Here is a 10,422-nt window from a genome sequence, read left to right as displayed (position 1 = left end):
GCAAAATAAAGAATACAACAGAGGAGTAAGTTTGCAAAATGCATGTGCAAATGCAGTATCATTCTCTGTAATCTAGTTGCAGAAAACTAGTAGGGATAGATGGTGTTGGTTAACTAATCTTTTTTAAACAACTGTGCAGCGCTTTTGTCATTAAACTTAAAATACTCAAATAATAATTCATATGGCACCTAATGCTCTGTGGTAGAAGAGGTTAATTCTCTGCCAAAAGCAAAATATCTTTTTCTGCAAGGTGAACTTTCTGATACTGTAAAGAAGAGGTAATCTAGATCCCAAACATTAAAGTCTGGGTTTGCAGCCAACCAAATCTCCGAGCAGAAGGGCGGTGTGACCACAGACGTAGAAGTACAGAATAAAAAGGATCCAAATATTTTATCGGAAGCTGTATCCAGACATCTTCAGGATATTTAGCTATGTCATGAGTAACTTGCGGCCTCCCATTGAGGGGTATGATGCCCATTTGGTTACCTACTTCTCCTCTGTCCCAGTAAACTCTACCAAAGAGTTGTGTTCAAGGGAAAAATATAGCAGAAAATAAACATTAGAAACGAAATTTTTTGTTTCATCAGCTCTGCTTTCCCTAAGTGCCTTACAGCTCCTCTCTTTCCAATGCTTGACCCCTCTTAGCCTCCTCTGAGGCTTCCTCTTTTGCTGTCCTTCCTCTGTGACTATAGACAGACATCTTTCCTTTCTGTGTCCTCCGTCTCTACATTGTATTTTATTCTTTTTTTCTGCTTTGAGATTGTTTATCTCAGTAACATGTTCCAAATGATTAACTCAGCCAAAGCAGTAGATGCTTCATTAAGTTGTAGCTCAAGAAAGACTCATTATCTCTCCATCTACATCAGACTTGTTTCCACTTTCTGACCCACCAGAGGCAGGTGGCCTGCGGGGCTGCTGGGCACAGCCTTTCCTCCAGCCCTGCCTCCCTCTGTGCCTCCCACAGCAGAGCCTGCAGCAGCAGCTCATTCAAATTCTAACAAAAAAAAAAAAAAGTTTATACACAAATAAGTTTGTACTGTAAACACTGAAAAAGAACTCTTTGTATCTATAACACTTTCCGTACCCGCAAGGTTTCCTTCTTGCCCACACAAATCACTCATTACAATGCAACACACCACTAACAGAGGAAGCCAGCAAAGCAGGATCCTTCTGATGCTTCTAAACAGAATGTTGCACTTGAAAATGTAATCAGAAAAACTCTACACAAATGCTTCAGAATTCAATGTTTTCATTGTATGAGATTGACCCTCCCAGGACTAAGCCAAAGCCCCCAGCAGCCAGGGAAATCAGTGAGACGCAGCACGGCTGTGTTGGACTGCAGCACTGTGGGAGCTGAACTTGCCACAGCTGTGGCCATGCCGTGCCCTCGGGAAGTGTATCTCCCCCAAACCCGCAGCATGTTCCATGTCATGTGTTTACATGCGTGTTATGTCCGTAAAGCACCTCACTACGAGGCTACAAACTGCCCCAATCTAAATGAGATCGTAAGCTGAGCTTCCCAGTTTTAGCTTGAAAATCACAAGACGTGCGCGAGCCAAGCTTTGGTCATTGTTTGTATTTGCTGACTGCTGAACTGTTTGTTTATATCGACTTCCCAAACTTTTCTGTTTTTTTTTTTTTTTTTTCCTCGCAGAGAAGGGTTACAAAGGTTCTATTTGGGTGGTTTACTGAAGGAAGCTGAAAGTCTTACACAACCCTGGCTCCATTAACTGGGGCTTTCAGATGTTTATTTATAACCAATTATAAAACCGACTCCGGCCAACAACTGAGCAGCGGTTCGCCGAGGCGCGGTGCGTTGGGGCCAGGGCGCATCTCGGCCCTCACCGCCGCCATAGCGTAGGAAATGCGCAGATATGTCGCGGGGGCCTGCACCGAGGAAGGGGGGTAGGGCGGGCACAGCCGCCTCTGAGGGAGCCCAGGGCCCGGCTCCAAGGCGGGTACACCCGCTCCGGATGCCCGGCAGCCGCCTCTGCCCGCGGCAGGGGTCTGCCCGGCAGCCGCCGCCATCCCGCGGCGCCGCCGCCTGCCCTCAGCGCGTCCCACACAGCGCGCGCGGCGGGCGGGAATGGCGGAGCGCGCTGACAGGGCCGCACAAGTTGACGGGCCGCGCTCTGCCGGCGGGAGGAGGAATCTGAGGCAAAAGCCGAACAGGATCGCGGGCGGGAGCATGGATCGAGGGCTGCGGGGGCTCGCCGGGCCGTCGGGCGGCCAGGGACAGCGGTACGGGCGGCGGGGAGGGGACACGCGTGGGAAAGGCCGCGCCTCGACGCGGAGCGTGCGGCGGCGGGAGGCTGCGGGCTGATGGCCGAGCGAGGTGGCTGCGTCCGCGCCTCGCAGCCCCGTGAGGGGGGGTGGGTGGGTTTTGAATGGAGGAGAGGGGCAGGGAAATCCAAAGCCAAAAATCTGGAGTGCTGCTATCAAAGAAAAGGGTCCGTCTTCAAAAATTAAACATTGATGTGAATAAAACGATACTATCTTAATATAGTAAGCAATGCGATCAAAATTAAAATGTGTCTGTTGCTTAATGTGTGGGGTGGAGTATTTTCACTGGTGACATCGAGTGACAGCTGTATAATGACATACTCTCCTTGGTTCCACCAGATTCACTGTGGAGTTTCCATGTAAAAAGTGAGTCTGTAAGTGCTGCTTTGGGCCGTCCTGTAATATTTTAGGTTGGATATCAGGGAAAACTTCTTTACAGAAGGAGTTGTTAAGCACTGGAATAGGCTCTCCAGGGAGGTAGTTGAGTCACCATCCCTGGATGTGTTTAAAAACCATTTGGATGGTGCTCAGGGACATGATTTAGCAGAGGGTTGTTAGAGTTAGGTATGGTTAGGTTGTGGCTGGACTTGATGATCTTGAAGATCTTTTCCAATCTGAGCAATTCTATGATTCTAGTCATGTTTTCATGAGTGCTCGATCTCATTTGTTCATTCTGAAAGGAGCAGCTAGTTATTTTCTTTGTAATTGCTACCTCTGCAAATTCAGCGTTGACTGAGGATCAAGCTAACTTCTTTGACACTTCACTGAGAAAGAGGAAGTTGACGTCCCAATCTTGCAATTTTTAACATGTTTAATTTAACCTACCAGTGAAGTTCCAACTAGATTATGACAATGACAACACTTACTTAAAATAACATTTGAATACTACCATCATTCCTTTTCTATATGCATCCTTTATATTCTGGTGCAATTTTAGGAATCATCATTCACACACTGCTGTTGTGCTTGGGTGAGCACAGACCACTTTAAACTCCCCCAAAAGATTTTTGTGTAAAATGCATATCCAGATAGAGACATTTCTTTCTTGTATGTCACAGACATTTGCATGCAAGGCCTGTATTTTCCATGTTTCTGTTCTCATTGTGGATAGGTTTTTTTTGTTGCTTTTGTCCTGTGCTGATTTTGTTAAGAAAAAGTGTTGGTTTTTTTTTGTTGTTTTTTTTTTTTTTTTCCTTTCCTTTGATGGTCTCTCTGGACTAGTTAAGAAGGAAAACATTAGTCTTATAATTTTTTTTCAGCTTGGTGGCTGCCCTGTTTTTTTTGGTTGTTTTGTTTTTTGTTTGTTTTTTTTTTCTGGGAAACAAAGCCTTTTGAGAGATATAAAAGTGTAAGTTTTGTGAAATTACTTGTTGGAATGGTTAATTACAAAAACATTGGTGAGGGGGTTTAAAGAAGCCATACCTTTCTCATCAATATTCATTCCCTCACAGTCCAAGGATGGAACATCCAGAATTCCTCTCCAGACCGGTAAGATTTATTCAGAACTCATAAATGTTTCAGAGCAGTAACCGAGAGGAGCGATGCTTAATAGCTGATGGATTTTGCTGCTTCATTCCAATACATGGCTGGCATTGGAACCTCCTTCAAGCAAAAAGCATAGCCCTGTCTGCGGGGTGGAATTTTACTGCACAACAGCCAGACACAGAAGTGACCTTGTGCTCCCCACTCAATTGATGATTGGGGCAGAGGGATGTCGCAGAAGCGATGATTGTGCTCATTGAAAAGGGGGTCAGAAGGTTGCCACCTCTCCTTTCAAGCAGCATCTGGTAGAAAATTTTCCGCCTAATATTGTCAATCATTCCCTTGTTCTTGAAGGTGCCTGACTGTCCTCCCAGCTGGAGTGAGAACTTCAGTGATCACTATAAAGCAAAACAAATGCAAAGTTTAGAAAGGGGGTGTGGAGAAGGCAGGTTCCCAAAGAAAGAAGTTGGCAGGGTCTCAAATGCCTGGGATTATGAGAGAAGTGGAATGCACGTGATTAGTGCACGTGCTGGTCTGAATACTAAGGCTCAAACAAATAGATTTGTTGCACACTAAAAAATGAGAAGTGACTACTTGAGCAGGTTGTGTTTTGAAAAATGTGATTAAGTGAGCAGAAAATTGAGAGCTTCTTAGCACCAATTGGTGCTAGGCTTTTTTAAAGGCCAGGGAGTGAAGCATAGCATTGGTCTGGGGAGGAGGTGGGAGCAGAGGGGATCTTGCCTCTAGTGATAAGAAAAAGCTGGCATTAACAGACAAAACTATTCAGAGACTAAAGAAAATAAACCAAGAAATGCATTCTTTCTTTACGGTTTGGGGGGGGGGGTGGGAGAGGGGGGCAGCAGGGGGAGGGCGGAAGAAGAAGAAATCAGAATGCCAAGGTGAGGATTACAGGCAGTCCAGCAAAATACACTGTGGAATGTCTGCACACTGCTGCTGTCAGCCCTGCTCAAGCACACCCTTACCAGTGCCTGTGTGCAGCAAGTAGTGGTTGGTGCTGCTAGCAGCTTGCACTGCTGACTGATGGCCCTGATGGTAACAGGTCTGGGACCAGCAGATGAGGTGGTCACAGAACAGTGCCTTCCTGAAGCCTTGAGGAGGAACTTGTGGTTTTCCAAGCAGAATAGACTCCCCAGCTTTGTGTCAGGCAAGCTTTGCTTGCAGTCACGATCAGGGTATAAAGTAGCAGAAGCTGAATAAAGCAAAATGTCAAATATTTTAGTAAATAATTATATAAGAAGAATACTTAGGTAAAAGGTGGACTCTATAAAATGTAAGTTAAAAGTATATATAATAAGAAAACTCCACCGGACTTTGATCAGTGTAGACTACTTGTGTCGGTGCCAGGGAAAATCAGAATTTTCCTGTGCCTGGTGCATAGGGCTGCCCACTGGATTTACTGGAAGAAATTAAATGACTATTATTCAGTACAGCCTGAAAGCTGACGCTTGTAATTGACTTCTGCAGATAATTCTAGAATAACTTCTGGAGGAAAGATACCTGTTGATGGAACTGTTTTTCATGGCTTTCTGTGGTGAGATACTCACTACTTCCGTTGGAAATGTGAACTGATTGCTAAGATTTGACGCACAGAAGCACCTGAAACATTTCTTCTGTTTTGGAAAGCTGTATACATGAAGAGAGTGTCAACGTGCACATTAACTTTTAATAAGCTAGGAAATCATTGACGTGTAAACAGTTACTGCCACGGCCAGAGCCTGCAGTTCTGTCAGAGGCGTATTATGCTGTAGTCCAGTCAGCAGATTACTATTTAGTTGAGTGTTACCATACTATCCTGTGTATCACAAGGATTTTACTAGGTGGCAGGATGTGGCTATGGGCCAGAATTGTTCAGCAGTTCATCTCAAGTGCTAAGACTGAGTCTGAAGGGAAAAAAATGTAATGGGCAATAGCGGATTATGGTTTGTGTTTGCCTCTTTCCTGTCTGTGAACGTAGCAGGGTAAAGATATTGCAGAGTCCCGTATCTAGGGCTCGCTGTTCTTTGAAAAACTTTCTTCAGAAGTTAACTCCTGTGGGAAGTGCTGAAAGGGCAATTCAGGTTCAGTTGCAGCTCTATTCATGCTGCAAGTCAGACAGACTGGAAGAAATTGAACATTTCAGTCATTTCTATCGTTTGTATCAAGTACTGTAAGAGAAGTTATTACTACCGCTCCAACCTGGCACGCCTGGGAAGTGCTAGAAGTCTTTTAACCGATCTGTTACAGAGTTGTCAACACTGGCTTCTTGTCTCATGTGCTAACCCAGCAGGAGTAAAAAGCATTAGCAGCTCAGCTGACTGATCAAAAGTCAGTGTTCTTTGAGCCCCTTCTTGGGATTGCCCTGCCTGTCTGCCCAGTGAACTCTGGACTTCCTTTTCCCTCCTAATCCCTAAAGTATTTTGCCTCCTCTTCCCCCACGGGGATTTGGTGACACTCTTCCCCTTTACCCTGCCCAGTGTTTCCAGGGTTTGTCTGCATTCCTGCTGTGCCTTGAGAGAGCTGCAGGACCATCGCCTATGGAGTCCTGAGAGGAGGAGGTGGTGCGCTGGATGATGGAGCAACCTCTGCACAAGGAGAAACACCACATCTGGCAGGCAGGCAGGCAGGCCTGGTCTTTGCTGTGTATCCCTAAGGACTTTTCTCTCTTCTGCCACTATGCTCCCAAAACAGAACCTGGTTAGTAACTGTAGAAACAACTGTTGCAGAACAAACAACTGAAAGGCTGATTGTTGGTTAACAATCCTTTGTGCTCATGCACTGAAACATCTCAGCGAGAGGCATCAGGTCAGCCGTGCCTTGGAAGTAAGCTGACCAGAGGTCTGAGTGCAAAGTGCACATACAGGCTGACTGTGAGGTTTCACTGAAGTTAACAAAGATGTTTGTGCAAGCCTAGCTATATAATCACTGCTTTTTACATGAGATTCTATGGGCTCTGTGCTATTACTTGGGGTGTTCCTGCTAGCACATGTCATCCAATTTTGAGATAATGCATTTGGTTTGTCTATCATCTTATTTTTTATTCTGCTTTTGCTACAATTAAAAGATACAGACCTTGGAAAAACTCAGTGAAGTCTTTCAGGATCCACCCTAGTACATACCAGGTAGGAACAAGACCTTCAGTAACACAGTAATAGTTTAGATAACTGGACATAGGCCACTGCAGAAGATCAAAGTTAGATTGTGGTGCTATTCAAATGATTTGAGGATCTATGAAATACTTTGAATACTGTGAGGTGATGGAATGATTCTGTCTCTAGAGACCTATGCCTTTGAGGCACAAGCATGAAGGCACTGAGAGTGCCATTTAAAATCATGGTGGAATCCACAATTTAAGGCAAACCTTAAGTGTAATTTTCATCGTATCTTCAACACAGAAATAAAGCTCTGAAGTGTTTGCCCTGTTTTTTTTTTTTCTCCACAATTCTGTCCTTCCATCGTTACCCTCATAAAACCAGGGCGGACCCTCTCAACAGGTGCCACGTCTGCTGTGACAGCTGCAGCCACACGTGAAGCTTCAGGAGGACGAATTGCCACTGGGCTGGTGGCAGCACACCACAGCTGTGTGCTGTTCTGCAGCAAGGTCGACTGAGCCAGCACTGCGCAGCCAATAAGGTTGGAAAGCCCAGAAGTGTGGGGAAATGCTATGGGAAAACCAGGTACAGTAGGATTTGCTAGTGAATCTGTTACAGATCTTGTCCAGAAATACGTTGTCTCTGAAAACCTGGGAAAGAGGCTGTTTTGTGAAGCCAGGTGGAGAAAATTGAAACAACTTCCCTAGTTAGACAGGAAAAGCATTTTCATTATTTCTGTAAGAATGGTAATTGTATTATCTATAATTTCCTGCCTGCACTGTGTGTCGTATTCCAAAGTGAATAAAAATCATTGTGTTAATTTGTCACTGTCAAAAGTAGTCGTGGAGGCTGGGTTCCATGCTGGTACATTATTTGTGCATGTGGCACGTGAATGTTTCTGTACAGCAAAATGCATGTGGGGACGGGTACTAAACACAGCAAATGGAATTACTGTGATTTGCTTGTAAATGGGAGAGAATATATATATGTAGATATATGTGGCTCAGAAATAGCAAGCAAATAAGACTCAAAACTTAGTCCAAGAAGAAATGGTGAGGAAAAGGATGAAACAATTCTAATTATAATTTAATAGGGTACGTCAGTAAGTGGTAGAGAAGCCTGTAGGAAACGTCAGTAGTTACTGCAATGTCACGAAACTCTCCGTTTTGAAACATTTCTTTCTAAAGTCTTTCGTGTCCCAAGGTTCAGTTCCTGCATTTCAGACGCGCGCGAGGAGAGGTGCGCTCCCGTCACCGCCGCCCAGGCCCGAGCCGCCCCAGCTCCGTCCCACACACCGAGGGCTGCCGCTCCCCCCGGCTGCGGGCGGTGCCGGGGCCGGGCCGGGCCGCAGCAGGTGGGCGGCGGGCGGCTGCGGCGCTACGCACGGGAACCCGCCCGCGGCTCCGGGCAGCGCGGCCCCGCGGACGGCGGGAATCCAGTCCGGGTTTTGGTGCCGGGGACCGGCGGCGGCGAGGAAGGGCCGGCGGGAGCGGAGCCCGCACCGCGCCCGACAGCCGGGCCGGCCGGGCAGGGCAGGGCAGGGCAGGGCGGCGGGCGGGAGCAGGTGGGCGAGCTGCGGGGCAGCCGCGCCGGCTCCGGGCCCGCCTCGCCGCGCCCCGGGCCCCCATGGCCGCGGCGCACCCGCCGCACACACCCACCGCCGCCCCCCGGTGAGCGCCGCCGCCGCCGCCCCTTCGGCTCTGCGCTGCCGCTGCGCGCCCGCGGCGGGGCCGCCGCCCGCAGCCTGCGCTGAGCGGGCCGGGCCGGGCGGGGCACGATGCAGGCGCGGCGCCTGGCCAAGCGCTCCAGCATGGGCAGCCGGCGGCTGAGCGCGTGGCCGGCGGCCGCGCAGGCGGACGGGGCTCGGCCCCCCAAGCCCGAGAGCGCCTGGAGGCCGCCCCGGCGGGAAGGTTCGGCCGCCGCGGTGGAGGAGGAGGACGAAGACGAGGACGTGGTGGTGGAGGTGGAGGAAGAGGAGGAGGAGGAGGAAGGCGGCTTGGGGAGCCCACCACCGGCGCTGAGCGCCCACGGCAAGGGCCCCCTCCGGGCGAGCCTCAAGGTGCGTCCGGGCGGGCCGGGCCGGAGCGCGCGCTCCCCGCTGCCGGCGGGCGGGAGGGCGGTGGGAGGAGGCGGCGGCGGCCGTGGGGCGGGCAGGGCCCGTGCCCCGGGGCGGGATGCGGCGGGAGCGGCCCCTCCGCCCGCGTCCGGCGCTCAACAAGTCCCGCACAAAGCGGCAGCGGTGCGTGGGCTCCCGGAGCGGGGCCGGAAGGGCGACGGGGTGCGGGCGTCCCTGGGAGGGAACGCGGCGGGAGGGCGGCGGCGGAGGGGGCTGAGCCCGGCCGAGTGCTGTGCTGCTCCCGGCGGAGGGTTGCCGCCGCGCGTGTGGGCTGCCCGGTGTGCGGCGCTGGGGGTCGGAGCCGGCTGGGACTTCGGGAGGGGAATAACGAAAAGTTGGGCGGGCCGGAGGGCAGCGCAGGCCCCGTTCACAGCCGGTCCCGGTGTACGCGGTCGGGCTGTATGGGGAGCGCCCTGCTGAACGCCCTCACGCTGGGATCCCGCGGGCTTTGGTTCAGGTATTTTGTTAGGAGTGCTTTGCTGTGGGGGGGTTTTCTCTTGGGATAACGCAGGGTAGAACAGTTAGGTCCATGTGCAGGTTTGTAGAGGATTCACGTGGTAGGAATGCAGGGAGGATCACAAATAATTGTGCTTGAGAGTTGAAGCTGTATCCATCTGAATTTTTATTTTTTCAAAATTCTCTATAGAGTGTCTTACTTAGTAGGAGGGGAGGAGCGACAGAGTGGCTGTGCTGTATTATCCTGTGGTCTCCCCTATACCCACAGGAGAAGCACAGCTAAGGAGAGGAACGGCTGCCACACGGTCCTAGCAGGATAGGTACAGCCAGACACAGTGACTGCCCGGGTTCCATGAGCCAGTGCCGCACAGTGATGGGTGTGATCCCGGCCTCTGGGCTGCTCAGTGCTGCGGAGCCCTCAGCGCTTCACTTGGTAGCCAGGCACGATGGCACGCATGCGGCGTGCTGCTGCTTACCAGGGCTCTTGGCTGCCATGGCCCTTAGTGCTGGAGAGTGTTTGGGGAGGGCAGCTTGGGCTGGCTGCATGCATGGTTCCCTTTGCCAGTCCACAGCACACTGTTAGTATCTGTCTATCAGTATACATTAAGGCAGCTGATATTTGTCTCGCTTAATTCAGTCTGTATGTTCGTACAAGAATGTTATACTTGTGTGTATTTACCTCCCTGGAAAGTTAATCCGCTTCATAGATGAGATTGCTGCTGTTGGTATACACAACAAACTCTGAGGTCCTTGGCAGTGCTGTGTGGCTCCCTAAGTTAGGTATGCACTCACTTACGGCTTTGGAAGAGTATTTCTACCTCTCCTGACCCACTTCATTTCTTCTTTCAGCACTTACACTTCTAAGTACTGTAAACTAAGAAAAATACAATAACAGGTAAAGAAATTAAGTTGTCTTTATTTCCACGCATTTCTTTAGGGATTGATAGGATAGGCGTGCATAAAACTCAGGGTCTTGCAAGGAAGTTTGGAGTGACA

At 49.6% G+C, this 10,422-nt stretch overlaps 1 protein-coding gene across 2 annotated transcripts in view; it reads left to right on the top strand.

Moving 5' to 3' along the window:
* Positions 1 to 8,700: 8,700 nt before the first annotated feature.
* ZNF704 (zinc finger protein 704) overlaps positions 8,701 to 10,422 on the top strand; it is a 91,682-nt gene continuing 89,960 nt past the window's right edge. Inside the window, exon 1 of one of the 2 annotated variants that reach the window (XM_052704014.1) lies at positions 8,701 to 8,913. The gene's annotated coding sequence lies outside the window, so the exon portion shown is untranslated. Of the gene's footprint in view, positions 8,914 to 9,071; positions 9,094 to 10,422 lie in introns of those variants that run through there. The other variant, XM_052704016.1, reaches the window with a different exon arrangement.

This window comes from Tympanuchus pallidicinctus, unplaced genomic scaffold (assembly GCF_026119805.1).
Source record: "Tympanuchus pallidicinctus isolate F22 unplaced genomic scaffold, pur_lepc_1.0 scaffold5, whole genome shotgun sequence".
In the NCBI taxonomy this organism is placed as follows: Eukaryota; Metazoa; Chordata; class Aves; order Galliformes; family Phasianidae; genus Tympanuchus; species Tympanuchus pallidicinctus.
The sequence above is the reverse complement of the archived record's forward strand: the minus strand, read 5'-3'. Positions and strand labels throughout refer to the sequence as shown.